We start from the raw sequence: 18370 nt of genomic DNA on the forward strand, positions 1-18370 counted from the left end.
AGTGAACTTGGCTAGAGTCATAAGGGCTTTAACTTCATTGCCTAACTCAGTTTCAGAATCTTCTGATTCAGAAGAGGCTTCAATGCCAGAAGATTCATCCCAAGTAGCCAACATTCCTTTCTTTTTAGATTTGTCCTTTTTAGGACATTTGTTTGCTAAATGCCCATATTCTTGGCAATTGTAACATTGACTATCTTTGAAAGATTTTCAAGTTTTAGATTTAGGTTTAGATATTTTCTTATCATTTGATTTTTGAAAATCAACCCTCTTCTTACTTTTGAAAATCTTGTAAACCTTTTTCGCTAAAAGAGCCATATCGTCTTCAAAATTTTCTAAATCAGAATTTTCTTGAGAAATATATTTAGAAGATTTAAGAGTGATAGATTTACCTTTAGGAGCTGTAAAGTTTAACTCATAGGTTTGTAAAGAACCAACTAGTTCTTCTACCCTCATATTGTCCGTATCACGAAGTTCCTGGATCGCGGTTACCTTAGAGTTGAACCGTTCAGGAAGTGAGCATAGTATCTTTGCACACACTTTACTTTCAGGGATTTTATCGCCAAGACCCCACATAGAGTTTACAATGTCATTCAATCTTGTATAAAAGTCCATAAACATTTCATTTTCTTCCATATGAATTTCCTCAAATTTAGTTGTGAGGAGTTAGACTTTAGATTTCTTGACAATTGATGTACCCTTGTGTGTCATTTCTAAAATATCTCAAGCTTGCTTTACAGTATCACAGGATATAATTCTTTTAAACTCGTCTGATGATAGTGCGCAAGTGATTGCATTTAGTGCTTTTACGTTGGCACTACTCTCATTTTTCTAAAGAGTGGTCCATGAGAAATACCGTGTTACTCTCATCGATTTTGAACCATCGATACCAGTCACTTCAGTGGTAGGTGGGATCCATTCAGTTACTGTGGCTTGCCACACAATCTCATCCATTGATTTGAGAAAAATCCTCATCCTGGCTTTCCAATAGGCATAGTTGGAGCCATCAAATGGTAGAGGCCTAATGACTGAAAGGCTATCAAAATTTGACATCTTATATATAGCTTAGATTGTTAGCTCAGAAAATGAATCCAAGAATAAAGAATTAAAAATGAGCTATTAGGCTCTGATACCACTTGAAACGGCCTAGCTATATGTCCTAAGGGTGGGGGGGCGGGGGGGAGGGGTGAATAGGACTATGCCAAGTTAAAATAATAACAGTGGAGTAAAAGAGTATGATAGCCAAATAAAGGAAATCAATTCACAATGCTGAAATAAAAAGCAGCCTTAATAATCAAGTATTGAGATCTTCGTACAAATGTTGCTCTAAGGACAACCTTACACCATAAAAACTAAGGGTTTATGGCAAGACAACCTTATTTCTAAAATGTTCTTTGTATCAAAAAATCCAATTGAAAAGGAAATAAAAGAAATAGCAAGAAATAAATTCTAAACTATTACAATATTCCCACAATGCTTGAAATGTAAATATTACAACATTCATATCCACACATACATCCCCCAAATTTGAATGATAAAAGATACAGAAATTAAACAAACATTCAAATCACACGACATAAGAAATTATAGTGGTTCGCCTGTGTGTACACCAACTGTTAAACAATAGCCACACGACTACTCCACTCCTAATATCCTCACACATGGGATATCAGCATTCACTATCAAAATAGGTTTCGTAGGTTCACCTAAAACCTTCACAATTGTGTCTTTTAAATAGGCTTACACAATTCAAAAACCCCTCTTTCTGAGTTTTTTGGCTTTCCTCAGATAACCAGTACAATGAGATTTTTCTGGTGAATCTCAAAAGAAACCAAAAAGAATGTAAATTACAATAATGTAAAATACCTAGATTTCTCCTTTTCTTTGAAGTAGTCCGGAAGAACCAATCGAAGTAGAAGTTCGAATATAGAAGTTCAATGTCCAATACTCACTTTAAAATGGTTCTAGGTTCTAATTGATTTTAAATGAAACCAGTTGGGCTTAGCTTTATTTAATTTTGATTCCAAGAAGACGGAATACAGAAATTTCTCTTTCAAATCAGATTGGAATATAGAAACAAAATCAAATGCATAAGCTAACAAAAAGAGAATATTAAATATGCACAAAGTAGCTTAAAATGAACACAAACTTATCTCAGAGTGAAGCCTTGAATTTTCTTGAATTGAGTTATCAATCTCTAAAATTCGTACTCTATTTATAAATGCAAAAACCTCGTCTACGACTGTTCTTGAAAACACTTCGACTGGTCATAGAACCAACAGCATCTTGAAATTTTGAGCGCTATCTAAAAAAACCGTTCTACAACTAGTCTTAGGATGTCCACGACTGCTCGTAGCAAACCCAGGACTGGTCGTAGGAAACTAAGATTGGTTGCTGTAGTTCGAGTCATAGAACCAGGACTGGTCGTGAGACGAGTTGTGCACTGTTCACACGACCAGTCGACCAGGTCTCAGGACAGGTCGTAGCATAACCAAAAAATTTTAAAAAATTGCAACAACTTGGGACTGGTCGAACTAGTGCTAGGACTAGTCGAACAAGGTCCAGGACTAGTCTTAGAACAAACCAAAATTATATAAAAAGATTCAATTTAAATTATGTATACAAAATGGCCTACCCTAAGGTCAAACTAAGGTCTATCATACTTGGGACATGAAGTATGAGCATTGAAACTTCGTTCAATCAGAAGATGGTTGACCTTTGAACCTTATGAAGCTTGAGATCTTTACTTGATGTAGCTTGATCTTGAGATCTTCTAAAGCTTGGATTTGTCTTCTTAGGTTGTACTTCATTTTGAGTTGAACATCTTCTTTAGACTAGAACAAGCACTCTTTTTTATAAATGTAGTTCTGAATATTGAAGCTTACAGAAGAGGACCAAGTACATGACCTAGCGTTTCTTGAAGTAGATCACCGTACTTGACTTGAAGCATTGATACAGTGTCTTGAACATTCATATAACAACAAACTATACAAGACACATATAGAGGTTTTGGCACAATAGAATTTGACAACCAAAGGAGCATGAGACCACAGTACTTACAGCATCTAAAGTCCTCATTTCGATTACATCGAGTGAGTTTCGAGGACATCAATAACAGAGTCTGATTTTATCGAAGCACTATCGATAAATCGACAAAGGCTGAAAACTTAGAGATTTTCCTGATTTTGCAAAACATTTTTCACACCCTAAACCCTATGTTGTTCTAACCATTTTTAAGGGTTTTATATACCTGTTGTTCTGCGACATGGGATGTGAGGCTAAGTTTACCTTTGACGAGTTCAGGGCACACATTCAATTGAGGCAGCTGCTTGAATGATCTTCCTATGGGGCTCACTTGTCTTGCTGACTCAACACTCATGCTAATTAACAAACCAGGGCACTTTCAATCTCCCCCTTTGTCAATTCTGTGACAAAACACCTAAAATCCTAGAACAACATCTAGACTAACACCCTAAATTATGTATACAAGAACTTTACACAATTTTACAAATATGTTATTTGAGTTCACACACAAGATTGTAACATTCAGTAGTAGTTGCTCCCCCTAACATCTGCACCACGATATATACATAGATACACACAATTTTCTCCATGGTGGGATTTGTTCTAACCCTTTTTGTCAGTCATTAGCAAAGGGCAATATACCAATAAGTTGAAGCATAAAAACATGGGAGAATCAAGGCTAAAGGAGAGCAGTGATTTCTCAACAATAGATAGCAGGATATCTTTAAACATTAGAAATCACAATCCAATTCTCAATCTTAATGGATATTCAGTAGAAAGTAAGCACAATTTATACCAGCATTCCATAGAGATTAGTGAATAATTGAGAACAGATAGTCATGGCAGCAAATATAAATAAATTATCAATCAGCCATCAAAAATATCTAAAAGAAAAACTAGCCAAGCTTGGTAGTATTTCAACATCCATCCCAAAACAACCAAACCGCAGCTCCCGCCCAACCAAGGGCACATTAAAATAAAATATTTTTCTCTCCTAGAGGATGAACAACCCCAAAATGTTTCAATTCAAAAATCATGCAGTCTCTAAAAAGAAATCAGCCGCAAGGTCCAGATATAGCCTCATCTATACCAATCCTTTCTTTAGCACTTAAGGTGCTCAAGTTTCACCATCGGTTAGCAAGTCAACTACTTGCTGGGTGGTATGCTGGAGGGCTTCAATTTTGTCCTCAATTGCTATTAGACATCTTTTGCAGTTGTACAAATGCTCGTCAATACCAGCCAGACCATTCAGCAGATGACGTTCAAGTTGGTGGTCCTGGCGATTTGTGATTGACTCAAGACCGTGCAATGACGTATGATTTGATCCCCATGGCATGGGCAGATACAAGAGATGATCATTTTTTACACCAAGCATCTGTGCAGGAGGACTACTCGGTTGGAAAGATGAAGTTAGGCATAATTATTGTGCCTGTTGGACTGCATCTCGATCGAACCATACTTCAAGATGAACAGCGTCGAACATGGCTAGTAAGCCCACATAGTGAGCAAGCTTGCATATGAGTAAGGGAAATGGCAGTGTATCCCAATGGTCTCCTCTGATCATACGAGTGAGCTACCCTAGGATAAGAGATGGAAGGCATACTTAGACCTCTTGATAAACATCATATAGGACATTGAGCACGAAGGGAGTAAGATAACTTTCCTTTGCATCACATGGATACACATTAGTCCCAAAGATGCGTGAAAAATTTTGAAGGAGGGTCTAAGGTGGTTGACATGAAGAGTGTTTTCATCATTCCTAGGAACTGTGGTGTCATGACATAGTGCTCGTGTTATCTCGCCCCATACACCTAACCCATTTAGATTACGTTCCATTACTGGGATTCGAGTTACTTCTAGGTTTAGGAGACAACCAAGTATGATTGGAGTAATGAGTTTTGTGTGATGCAAGAGCTCCAATTGAATACATGGGAGATTATCACAAACAATGTGGCAGCTATTGAAAAACTAATGGATCAGTTCAAATTGATAGGGACCACTAAGATTGAGTACATTTTTCCACCCTATAACTTCTAAGAGGAGATCCACTCCAAATGGTTCAATAGCACTGTTAAGAATAATGCGCTCGGCTATTGTAACTTGTTCCCAAGCCAACTGATTGGGATGAGACTGACTTGTTTCTGGTTGTTTATTCTTTGATTTGAATGGTTTGGAATGAGTAAGATCCTTACCTTTACCCTTCACCATGGTTCTTTTTGGAGGACAGCCCAGGAAGATAGATATAGATAGGGAGAAACAACCAGAGAAGAGAAAGAACAAGCCGATAGACAAGCTTGATGCTTGTTTCTCTTTTATAGCAGAGTGTCAATGATATCAATATACCATCGATGTCATCGAAAATAGCTCATAAGGCTATCGAACACTGTGTCGATGACCGTTGGAAAGGATCAACAGTTAATACCTCACAGATATTGAGACAGTAGAATTTATAACCATTAGAGAGGATCAACGGTTAAGACCTTGTATTCCCGAGAGCCGCCGATGAGATCGAGATCTGTTCGATTTCATCGAGTATGAAGGAAAATTAAAAAATATTTCTCTTAAAGTGCAGAATATGGTTAAGACATAAAGATATTCCAATATAGTACATGTTTAACCATACAAAAATAAGAGGGCCATAGTCCTCAGATATGCCAATTCAGCTCATGTTTGACTTTGACTTGTCGTCAAATTGCACATACTCCAATTGATTTCTGAAGGTTGTTAAACCGGTTTGCTTCTAGCGGTTTGGTTAGTATGTCAACAAGTTGATTTTCTGTAGACACATAGTCTAACACTATGATCTTTTCCTCAACAAGATATCGGATAAATGATATCTAACATCAATATGCTTGGTCTGAGAATGTTGAACAGGATTTTTTGAAATATTGATAGCACTAGTGTTGTCACAGAAGAGAGTCATAGTTGACTGCTCAATCCTATAATCCAGTAGCATCTGTTTCATCCAAAGGGGTTGAGCACAGCAACTTCCTGCTGCAATGTATTCAGCTTCGGCAGTGGACAGGGATATCAAATTATATTTCTTGCTCTGCCAAGACACTAAACAATGTCTAATATAAAAACATCTGCCACTGGTTGACTCGCGATCATCTAAATTTCCAGCCCAGTCAGCATCTGAGTATCCAGCAATGATGGTAGGTGTTTCGAATGGATATCATAGACCAAAGATAGTTATTCTAGCCACATACTTGATGATTCTTTTAACTGTTCTTAAGGGAGATTCCGTGGGATCAGCCTGATATCGCGCACATGCTCCTATGCTAAATGATATGTCTGGACGACTTACAATTAGATATAGTAGGCTTCCTATCATGCTTCGATATAGGTGTTGATCCACACTTTTCGCATTTATATCTTTGGAGAGTTTGAGTGTGGTGCTCATGGGAGTATGATAGGTACGACCAGATTCAAGTCCAAATCTTTTAACTAGATCTTTTATGTATTTACTCTGATATATATAGATCCCATTGTGTAATTACTTCCCTTGTAGGCCTAAGAAGAAGTTCAACTCACCAACCATGCTCATTTCAAATTCAGACTTCATGAGATCAGTGAAGTTATGAGTAGTATCTTCACATGTGGAGCCAAAGACTATATCATCCACATAGATCTGGGCAATGAGCAATGAATTCTCTTATTGTGTTTTATCTACACTACTGCTGTAGAATTTGTGGTCCAGAAGAAATTGTGTCAGACGTTCATACCAAGCACGTGGTGCTTGTTTGAGACCATAAAGTGCTTTGCTCAATCGATAAACATGTTAAGGATACTTGGGGTCTGAAAATCTCTTAGGTTGTTTCACATAGACTTCTTCATCAAGTACTCCATTGAGAAATGCACTTTTGACATCCATTTGAAATAGTTTAAATTTTAATGCACATGCAATTGACATGAGAATCCTGATTGACTCAAGGCAAGCTACAGGAGCAAATGTTTCATCAAAGTCAATACCTTCAATCTGTGAGTATCCTTAAGCTACCAATCTTGCTTTATTCCTAACACTACCAAAAAAATGACCAAAGGCTACAGGCCATGTTAGTTTTTAGCTACGGATCTACACCATAGATCTATTACCACGGCTTAAAACCATATCTAAAAATAAGAAAACTGTAGCTAAAAACTAACACCACACGTACGTGCAGCATGTGACAGCCCATAAGGAACTCTACGAGGCCCATTAATACATCTATCCATTTTGAAAGATCATTTTAGGACAAGAGCCCCAAAAAGGAAGTAGATTAAAGGCACAAGTGGACCATAAGGTAGGAAACAGTGGAGATTATATGCGTACCATTGATTGATGGTGCGGTTCAATTGGACCTTCAATTTGCCTAGATTTTTGAGACATTCTCTATAAAAAAAATTACAAAATTAATGGACGAGGTGGATATATCAAATGGATCATGATGGACCCCACAAAACCCCTGAGTGGACCGTCTGTCCAGAACCCGTCAGACCTGTGCAACGTGGAGGGGCTGTGAAGGATGGCATAGCGGCTACGGCAAGATGGATTTTAGCTACGGTCTAAAACCGTAGTGAGAAAGAATGTGAAAATTTAGCCCGCACGCTGCCCTTTTTCTCCTTCCCCCTCAAACATACTTTCTAAAATTTCATCTCTCCCTCCACTCTGGAGAAAAAAAACCCAAATCAGCATCGCTTTCCCTCTCTCAATCTCCCGCGCATCCCTTTTCTCTCTCTCTCTCTCTATCTCCCGAACCCTCCCTCACGAATACTCCCCTCTCATGAACCCCTCGTCTCTCCCTAAGCATCCCCTCTCTCTCGATCTCACGAACCCCTCTTCTCTCCCTCCCGGACGTTAATGATCTTATCAACCTCCTCCATGGCTCCGACCCCATTAGGGTCGAGCTCAATCGCCTCAAGAATGAGGTCCAAGGTCGGGATTTACTCATCTTCTGTTAATCTCAACAGTGGATTCATCGGTTTTTTGCTCGATTTTGCTATGTTTTGGGGATTTAGGGCTTGATTGGGGCCTATTTAGGGTTTTTGAGGTGTTTTGGATGTTTTTGGGAACTGACATTTTCTTTTCTTTCTTATTTTTCCTAGTTGTTGACCAACTCAAGAACAAAGAATCTCGAATTAGCTGAAGATTTCTTAAAAAAATTCTATCTTTTCTAGATAAGAAGGAAAAGAGTGGAAAACCCAAAAACCTGAGGTAAGCTTTGACAATCCAAACAGCTAATTTGGTCTCTGATTTCTTTCATTTTTGATGTTTGGTGCTTTTTATCTGTCGATTCCAACTTATAAAATTCACTGCTGGATTTCAATCTTCTTATCCTTTCATCTCTTTTTTGCATGAAAGGAGAAAAACCCATAATTCATGTAAAAGTAAGGGGTTCTGCAAATGTTACGCTACTGTAGCTTGGATTTTTTTAAGGTTTGATTACTTCATTTTTTTAAAAGTATTTGATTGGTAATGTTCTATGGCATTGTGGCAGATAATGGAAAAAAAATCATTTCCTTGCTCAATAAGTTGATATCTCCCCTGGTTTCTTTCAGTGATTAAAGCACTCTGTAAATTGCTCTAGTTCTAATTTACTAGACCAGCACTGAGGCCAAAAAGGACATTCTGTAGGTTATTTGAGATTTCTAGTGAATCAAAAGATTTGGAGGGAAATTGTCAATTGTTAAATAATGGCATGTCTCATTGGTCTGCCTCGTATTGTGCTGATGCTGATTGTCTATTAGTTTATTTGTTTCTATGTAATCCAAGGTTGATGGTTTTTATCTTTAATATTGATTGGATTTTTTGTTCTCATATTTTTTGCAGATAAAGATAGGGAATTGGCAGATGGACAGGCAGAAATCAAGGCGTTGAAGTACTCAGAACGCCTTAGAGAAAAAGCAGTCGAAGAGGTGATATGAATGACATGTGAAATAAGGCCTTTATTGTTACTTATGGTGAAAAAACTTTTATATTTCAAATTGAGAGCTAACTGTGATATACCTATACAACCAATGGATGAAATAAGTAGGTTTCTAGCTAGGTTTTATTGATAAAGCAATATTTTCTGCATTTGCATGTTTTTGTAGATCGTGACATGTAACAAACTACTCATGAAATTCTTGCAAATCCATGTACTGAAAAAGAGTACAGGGAAGATTTTTTGTTTCTTTGCTTTACCTCTCTCTCTCTTTTCATTTTTTCTATTTTCAATGACAAGAGTTGCAAATGCATAAGATACTTAGAATGATAATGTATATCTTCTTTTTCTCTCTCTTCCCATTTGAGCCCATGCATGTAAAGCCACCTGCCAAGGTATAATATACAAAGAAGAAATGCATCTGGGTCTCTGGGTTCTTTTAAAAGCTTTGAAAAAATGGGCTGGGATATTTGCCTTCTTAAAGTTAGTTTGAAAAAACTGGATTCTTGCCCTATTGCTACATCTTTTTTGGTAGTTAAGTTTATTTATCACTAATAGGATAAACATTTGTACATTAGTTGAGTTTATTTATCACTAATGTGACTTTATTTATCACTAAGCACATCTTATTTAGATATTTGTTGGAGGGCTTGGCCTGAATACCAGCGATGGGGATCTCAGATACGACTTTTCTCAATATGGTGAGATTATCTCTATAAAGATACCAGTTGGGAAAGGATGCGGGTTCATTCAGTTTGCTCAGTGGTATAATTTCTGACCATGGTTCAATGGAAAACATGATGGAATCCCCTTCACAATATCTCTAAAATTCTTAATGTTATTTTGAATTTTGCACTTTATTATTCTTGACAGAAACCATGCTGAGGAGGCATTGCAGAGGTTGAATGGGACAGTCATTGGGAACCAGACGGTTCGTCTTTCATGGGGTCGTAATCCAGCCAATAAGCAAGGAAAATAGATCTTTAAAAGTTCATCTTATGACGCACTTATATTTTCACTTATATTTTTTGTTGGAGGCTGAATTCCCTATTCATTCCAAACAGGGAACTTCCATCTTTGGAGCTTAGTTTGTAGATGTGGGGCTCATGGTACGTCTGTCCAAGCCATTGATCTGACAGCCCCATCATGGATGGGCCATTCCCCCAAAATCTCCCAATTGAAAGATCTTAGCCATTAAAGCTTTGGTCTTTCCTCAACTGAATGTGGTTTTTTCGTGTGTTTCTAACCAAGTATTCACAATTTCGCATGCAAACTGCGGAAAGGTTGAATAAAGTTGCATAAGACTTTGAAAGGTTTGGGCATTGTATTCAAGTAGAGATTTCTTGCATTGATAGTTTTTTAAAAATAAAATGTATCGATCTGTTTAGCAGTACAGTACTTGATTTATTCTTCAATTTGGTATTAGGAATTACTTCTATAACTAATGGTTTTTGTCACTTTTTATTCAAGGATCATTTGCCTATTAGGAATGATCTGCTGGGTAAGAAATATCTTTGTTAGTTCCTGCTAGTTCAACTGCATTATCTGCATTGCTGTAGTAATATATAGCACATTGTGTAATGAAATCTATTGATGTTTTCATACTCTGCTATGAATTAAAATATTAATTATCACTTAAATTCTATTTTCTCTTTATATACTAGACTTTCTGTTTTCAAAACTTTGTTAACAACAACAACAACAACAGGGAGTTGGCTGAATTTGTAATTCAATGGGTTTGTGTTTAAGGACTGGTTTCCAACGCTTGTTGTATGTTTTTTTGCATGCATGGATTGTTGTATACTTAATGTAAGGCAACTTGTCTAAATTTAGTGAGATTTCCTAATGTAGTCAATAATCTGTGAAGGAGGTAAGGTAAGTAGACCATGTAAATGAGGCAATCCCTTCTCCTTAGGTGATTTGCCTACTTTTGGTTTTGTTTGAATGCACTAAGGAATTGGATTGTGATGATTAGTTTGATAGAGTGGAAATGGTGGAATTGTAATTACCTTCTGAGTCCTTAGAAAGAGGATTTAGCCTCAATTCGTAATTTGTTTCCTTTAGACTCCAACTTGGCAATAATGAAATTACAATTGGGAGTGGAGTCCCTCACAATAAATAGTTGAGGAAATTGCAATTTGGGCACTTCCAATGTCTTGTCCTAGTTATTGCAATTCAATTCAATAGTGAATCCAAACACAGCCTTAGATTTCCACTAGTGGTGGAATTTATTTGGTTTTTACTGTAAACAGAAGCATTCTCATTAATGGCACCATGGTTTAAATGATCAACCAATACGACTCTGTATTTTTTGAGTCATATCAATTATTGTTTGAATTGTGGACCAAAAACATCCTGTCCACTCATCTAGTAGGCCACATATGTATGCCACACATGTGGACTGTTTACAATTCTCGTACCATCCATTGTATTGTACATGAGTAGCACAACCGATTTGTTTTAGTGGCCTGATTTATGCGCCATGTCATCCACATGGTGGGGGCCCACCTAATGCACGGTTTGGATCCCCCACAAACCAACTGAAAATATCAAGCAGCACAAGAAGCCAAAGAATTTTCTATTACAATTCCAAATATATAAATGAAAGAATCCAGATAATCTCACCAAAAGGGCATTGTTTGGAGTTCTTACCACTGTTATGACATCGGTACTAATGAATTGAATTGAAATAACTAATCCAAGAGAGATGAAAGTCTTGAAGTTACAACTACTTTCTCAAGTATATTCATAGTGAGGAAGTCTCCTTCAAATTGAGTTTCTTTCTTTTCAAGTCCAACTTGAAACTAACATGGTGTAGTAGGGGAAGTTGCTTTAACTTCAAGTGGTGGATTGAAGAAGCTATCTTTATTAATTGATAACTATGAAGAGGTTGCACTGGTAAATCATCTATACCAACTCTCGTACTTGATATTCTCGCAAATTTCCATTTTCTTTCATGCTCATTTCTTGCCACATTAATGCCAGATATTTACTCAAACTCTCTAAGTGAATCATGAAAATACAATTCTAGTCAATCTTAGGATCTCAACAAAATGGACCTGTCTACACAATGCAGTTGGACCATTCCACGAATGTAAGTGGGCCAAGCATAGGCTAAGGTTTGACCCATGGATGATCCTAACCACTACATTTCCTATTTATTGTTGAATCTTTCATTGGATGATCTAAGCCACAACTTTTCCTATTAACTGCAGATAATCTTTCATTGGCTGATCTAAGCTACACCTTTTCCTATTTACTTTTGATCAAATTTCATCAGGCAATCCAATCTGTCAATTGGTTTTAACTTTCCCTATTTATATTAGACCATGTTCTATGTTCTCTAACCAAAGCAAAATTACATACCGTAGAGAAGTAGTACAGGAAATGTTCACTTTTGATATAGTCAAAGATATGGAAACAGGAGAAATTTGGAGAATGAAAATTTTGGTTTTTTAAAAGATGGGAGTGAAAAAATTTATGTTGATTGGATTGTCCATCGCCAAATATATGTAGGTAGAAGAAAATTTGGAAGCCAGGCAGGGGAAAACAACATTCCGCCACTACTTTTCAAGATTTTGCACACCAATTTTTCTAGAGGTGTGTCTTCTATTTAATTCAAGAACCCAAATTCGCTAGTTATCCATTCCTGATTGATCACTCTTTTCAGACGTTCATTGTGTTTGTTGAAATTCTTCCCATCATCTTCCCACCAGCTATGTTCAGATGTAGATTGTTTGTGTTGGACTTTTGCAATGCAACCATGTAGATTTGATCATATCCCTGCTACTTGCTGGTTCAATTTAACTCTAATGATGTGCAACCATGATGAAGAAGGAAATAGCTCATATGTATCTACATGAATATCATTTTGATTGTAAAGTTGAACTCTTGAAAATTGCAAATTATTTTTCTCCAAACAGTCTTAACTAATCGTGTGATCATGTAGGAGGCTCAGTGACGTGTCTATTTAGAGATCGTCGTTGAATTTTATTGAGAATATGACATCTTTAACCAACTTGTAAGACCATATGATCTCATCATATATAGTAATACTAATCTGTTAGATCTTTTATTTTTTCTTTTTTCATCCATGCCTCAGAAACTTAAAACAAGATACTCATATATATCTGATTTGTGCTTTTCTCTACAGATTCCTAAGAAACAATATGTTTTCTGGTACTATTCCATCCACCATTGGAAAACACCTATTATTGATGCAGATGTGAGTTTTTCAAGTTATGTTTGGTTGAAATTACAATTTCTCATGTTTACTGAGTTCATCCATTTGCAGTCTATGTGATGGGAGTGGACCCCACTGCCTTTAATGTTCCTGGAAAAGGGTCTTTAGTAATATCATGATTCCTGTTGGGTTTCTGGAATATGGGTTTTAATGTTGATATGGTGGAGTACAAGAATATCGGCTTCACTGTTTAGGATGTCGGGGGTCAGGACAAGGTCGGGCTCCACCACCATTGTCTGTTTTGTTTGATAATCCATGCCTACTTAGACTATTGAAGCATTTTTCATACTATATTTCACTGATAATATGGTGTTGTGAATTCTCTGAAAACATATCAGACCGTTATCAAGGCACTATTTCCAAAACACACAGGGACTCATTTTTGTTGTTGACAGCAATGACAGAGACCGTGTAGTTAAGGCGAGGGATGAACTCCCAAGATGCTGAATGAATTAAATTTTCTTCAAAAAAGAAGGTATTCAATTTATTTGCAGATTTTTCTTGTTCAGATATGAGAAGATCAGTGTATGCTCTCGAGTATTGTCTTTCTTTTTTATGTCATCTCGTCGTCATCTTTCTCTATAATTTAGTTCTCCAGTTTCGGGGCATAGCTTTTTCATATGGCTCCATTATTTGTATGATAAATTGATTTTCAGCCATTTGCAGTAAGCTTTTGGATCAAAGCGAAGTTGAGAATAGGGTGTTAGTTGATAGCAAATTGATAACCAGTAGAGGCACATCCATGGAGTTCTTGCTTGCGATTGTTGAGAAGCTATTTGGCTGCGAGAAGGCATTGGATCTTGCTGTCAATGAGAACTTTAAATAGACATATAACTATTATGTTGGCATTGTACTTTTGTGAATGGATTAAAATGAATGATTGTATTTGATTAAATGAATGAATGATTGTGTTTGATTGAATGAATGAATGATTTAACAATGAAGTATTTATCTATATTAGTTTATATGAGTTGATCTATCAGGGCATGTACTACGATGGTAAGAGATGCCATTATTATATTTTCTTTAATTATTTTAAAAAAATAGGTAGTAGCTATGGTTATTAACCGTAGCCCTTTATCTAGGAACCGTAGTTGTTGCTAATTTTAGCCTATTACTACGGTTCTCTCCCTACTTTTAGCTACAGATATAATCCGTAGATGTATATACTTTAGAGCTATAGAAAGTATTACTACGGATTTAAGCTATACCTATTTTTTTTTATAGCTTCAGATTAAATCTGTAGCCATAGCTTTAAGACCTATGGCTACGGCATCCTATGGTCATGCTACGGACTATAACCGTAGCCTTAGGCATTTAGCTACAGCTTTTATCCGTAGCCTTTGCCCAGTTTTCTAGTAGTGTAATCACATTTCCAATTCATCGGATTTATTCTTGAAGATCCATTTGGTTCCAATCATATTTGTATCAGATGGCCTAGGAACCAGTTGTCATACCTCATTTCTTTAAAATTGTTGAAGTTCTTCTTGCATAACATTTATCCAATATTCATCTTGAAGAGCTTCCACAATATTTTTGGGCTTAATCTTTGAGATAAGAAATGACTATAGATAATTTCTATTTGACGTCAAGTCTTTACACCATCATTAGGATCTCCAATGATTTAATTTAGGGGGTAATCTTTAATGATGGGTATGTTAGGCGACGGTTGAGGTTCATTAGATGTGGTAGATGAGGTTCATTAGATGTGGTAGTCATGGCTAAGCGACTCTCTTCTTCATGAGGTTAGTCATCAACCACCACATTAACTGATTCTTGAATTGTGAGGGTTTTTAGATTGTATACTCTATAAGCACGACTATTCAAGGCGTATCCTAAAAGGATGCCCTCATCACTTTTAGATTCAAACTTACCTAGGTGTATTGTCCTTCAGGATATAACATTTCCTGCCAAAGACATGGTAGTGTTTCACACTAGGTTATTTTCCATACCATATCTCATATGGTGTTTTGTTTAAGCCTACTCTTAAATATACTTTACTCTTAAATATACTTTATTTATTATATAGCAGGTGGTATGACTGCTTCAGCCCAGAAGCTTTTGGCCATATCCTTTCCATTTAGCATAACCAAGCCCATTTCCTGCAAAACTCGATTCTTTCTTTAAACAACTCCATTTTCCTGCAGAGTTTTTGGGGCTAAGAATTCTTGGTGAATTCCTTTCTCATCACAATATCTTTGAAATCGCTCATTTTCAAATTCACCACCATGATCACTCCTAATACAATTTATGCAGTATCCTTTCTCATTTTAGAGTCGCTTAGCCATGACTACAAATTCATCAAAAGTATTAGATTTTTCTCAAAGAAAAGTGACTTAGGTAAATCTGGAGTGACAGAGTAATACCACGATCTACGCATTCAAGGAATCTTAGCTCAATGATTTGCCATTAAGGTGGTAGCTGAAGGATCCTTGAATGCAGAAGTTCATTCACCAATCGACTCTATTGAATATCAATGATGAGGGTGGATTGAGGAATGAACTCCCATGAGAGAAAAGGGCTAAGGGTAGGTGATCTGAATTAAACACTCAAAAGCTCTATCTCTTGTCTCTCAGCCAACAACCTAAGGCAAGCTCTCATTAAATAGGTAAAAAGTTCCAATGGAAATAAAACATTCATATTTTTTGATAAAGTTCGATATCATCGAGTAGGCTTCGATATCATCGAGCATATACTCTTAATAACGTCGAATGGCCGCTCGATGACACAAACTCAATCTGTTAAATGCTTTTGAACCTTTTTGCCAACTGATCGAAGATATCGAACATGCTTTGATGTCATCAGATTTTGAACTCCGATTTCATCGATCTAACGTTTGATTCTTCGACATTTAAAAACATGAGAGTAGACTTGCTTTTGAAACTGAACAGGCATTGATGTGATCAAGCATTCCTCGTAATCATTTGGTTTTGAATATCGATGATATCGATACCAGTTTCAATTCATTGATCTTTTTAAGGAATTTTTCTATAAACTTGCTGGACAATTTTGTATCTCAATTTGATGATATCGACCTGGTCTTGATATGATCAATCTTTGAATATCAATATCATCGAGTGATTCTCGATACTTTAAACATTTAAAAGATTTTACCTGAAAGCTTGTTTGACAAATTTGTGTCACAATCCGATATCATCGAAGGTCCATAGATATCATCGAGATTTGAAATTCGAAGATATCAAGGCTCTCTTCTAGTCATCAAAAATCACATGATTTTCCTTAACTTCTTACTAGACACAAACTGACCAGATGTCGATTTTATCGAGCCGTTTTGATGAACTCGAGATTCGAAGGTCGATGATATCTATCCTGTCATCGATTCGAGAATTCAGCCCAAGATTCATTTTGGTTGTTGGACATCTAAAGTCCTCATTTCGATAACATCGAGTGAGTTTCGAGGACATCGATAACAAAGCTTAATTTATCAAAGCACTATCGATAAATTGATAAAGGCTGAAAACTTAGAGATTTTTCTGATTTTGTAAAACAGTTTTCACACCCTAAACCCTATGTTGTTCTAACCATTTTTAAGGGTTTTATATACCTGGTGTTTTGGGACATGGGATGTGAGGCTAAGTTTAGTTTTAACGAGTTCGGGGCACACATCCGTTTAAGGTAACCGCTTGAATGATATTCCTATGGGGCTCATGTCAGGCGCGTATCCTAGTCCGGACCGCTCCTTGGACTTCCTGGTCATCCCAGTTGAATTTCGACAAACCGCGCCTTATAATCGGTATTTTCCCGCGACCCTAAGTCACACCCTGTCATTCCGAGTCAACTCAACCTGAAATCATACCCTAGCGAACGCATCGTCGCCATTGTTCCAACGCCACGTCTCGCGCGTCGATGCGATACCCAGGCTAGGAATTGTGGGCCCACATTTATTTCAAGGAAAATGCTGCACGTTGCGAATTCTAAGAGAATCTCTACAACCCATCACATCAATCAATTAAGTACACATCCTATCACAAGTACAATTCAAATACAAGCAACCCATCCCTCTCCCATTCCCAAAGTCAACTCTCTCTCTCTACCCATCCCTTTCTTACACTCACCCATCACCCATCACTCACTCTTAAATCATCTCTCTCTCTCTCTCTCTCAAATTTTCTCACTCCATTCAGGTAATTCTCAAGGAGAGAAAACGTCCATGAGAGGAGCCAAGTGTGGCCCACTCCCTACTCTAAGATCTTTCATCTTCACCCTTCAAATCTCATCAACTTCCATCAAAGGGAATGCCATGGAGTTTAAGAGTCCAAGGAGCTAAAGGAGTGATATAGGTGGGTGATCCACCGTTGATTTCATTTTAGGGCCCACTTGTGGTGGGACCCATCTTGATGTATGCATGTGCATGGAGAAGCTCATAGTGGCAGAGCTCCTCCCATCTCCACCATCATTCTCTCTCTCCTTCCCTCTCTTTGTGATAATGTGTGTGGCCCACCTGTGACATGGTATGATGATCCAGACCATCTGATTGTGGGACCCACCTTGCTGCCCTTCCATATGGACAGGCTTGATGAAAGGGAAAACAAATACCAGCTTGATTCAGAACTTTGGTGGGCCACGCTGACGTGGGACCACCATGATGCATGAGATTTATTCACACCATACAGTGGGGTGTGACCCACCTTTTATATGTATGTATTTGGCATCCAGGGGCCTGGACGCTGATAACAAAATAATATATATATAAAAATTGTAATTTATGTATATTTTATATATATAGATATATAAATGCATGTGGTGGGCCCCACGTGGGACCCACCTGCTGAGGGAAGGATTGGCTAGTGTACATCACCCAACAATATAGCTGTCGTATCGACGTCACCATATTCTGTGGGTGACTATGATGTATCCATTGATCCAAGATGTCTATCTAGGGATGTGTGGACCTCCAGGAGCATCAACGGTTGTAGCTGACATCAGCAGGTTTGCAGGTCCACCTTGATGAATGTTTTCATCCCCACCATCCACATGGATAGTAGGGCCAGCCGTGATGTATGTGTTTTATACACGTCGTCCCTCTATTTTGGGGCATGGGGCCTACCCCACACATGTGGCACGCATGAGGGTGGGACCCACCTTGGTCTATATCCACTGTCTGTCCATCTGATTTGGACGGTGGATGCTACTTAATGCATGTGTTATGTATACACTCCGTCCGTCCAAATGTCTAGGGCCT

At 37.4% G+C, this 18370-nt stretch overlaps 3 long non-coding RNA genes across 5 annotated transcripts; all 3 read left to right on the forward strand.

The window, feature by feature from the left end:
- The first annotated feature begins 7626 nt into the window (after positions 1-7626).
- LOC131257448 (uncharacterized) lies at positions 7627-8959 on the forward strand. Its single transcript, XR_009177411.1, has 4 exons — positions 7627-7936; positions 8107-8215; positions 8363-8437; positions 8831-8959. It is a non-coding gene; the product is annotated as an uncharacterized LOC131257448 (long non-coding RNA).
- Positions 8960-11744: 2785 nt separating this feature from the next.
- Positions 11745-13379, forward strand: LOC131257449 (uncharacterized). 3 transcript variants are annotated; one of them, XR_009177414.1, is made up of 5 exons: positions 11909-12018; positions 12441-12524; positions 12874-12945; positions 13078-13149; positions 13219-13379. It is a non-coding gene; the product is annotated as an uncharacterized LOC131257449 (long non-coding RNA). The 3 variants fall into 3 exon arrangements; XR_009177413.1 differs by lacking the exon at positions 11909-12018 and adding an exon at positions 11745-11822 and having other exon boundaries at positions 12874-13379; XR_009177412.1 differs by having other exon boundaries at positions 12874-13379.
- Positions 13380-13506: 127 nt separating this feature from the next.
- LOC131257450 (uncharacterized) lies at positions 13507-14088 on the forward strand. The gene is made up of 2 exons (XR_009177415.1): positions 13507-13642; positions 13824-14088. It is a non-coding gene; the product is annotated as an uncharacterized LOC131257450 (long non-coding RNA).
- Positions 14089-18370: the final 4282 nt, after the last annotated feature.

Source organism: Magnolia sinica, chromosome 10 (genome assembly GCF_029962835.1).
Source record: "Magnolia sinica isolate HGM2019 chromosome 10, MsV1, whole genome shotgun sequence".
NCBI lineage: Eukaryota > Viridiplantae > Streptophyta > Magnoliopsida > Magnoliales > Magnoliaceae > Magnolia > Magnolia sinica.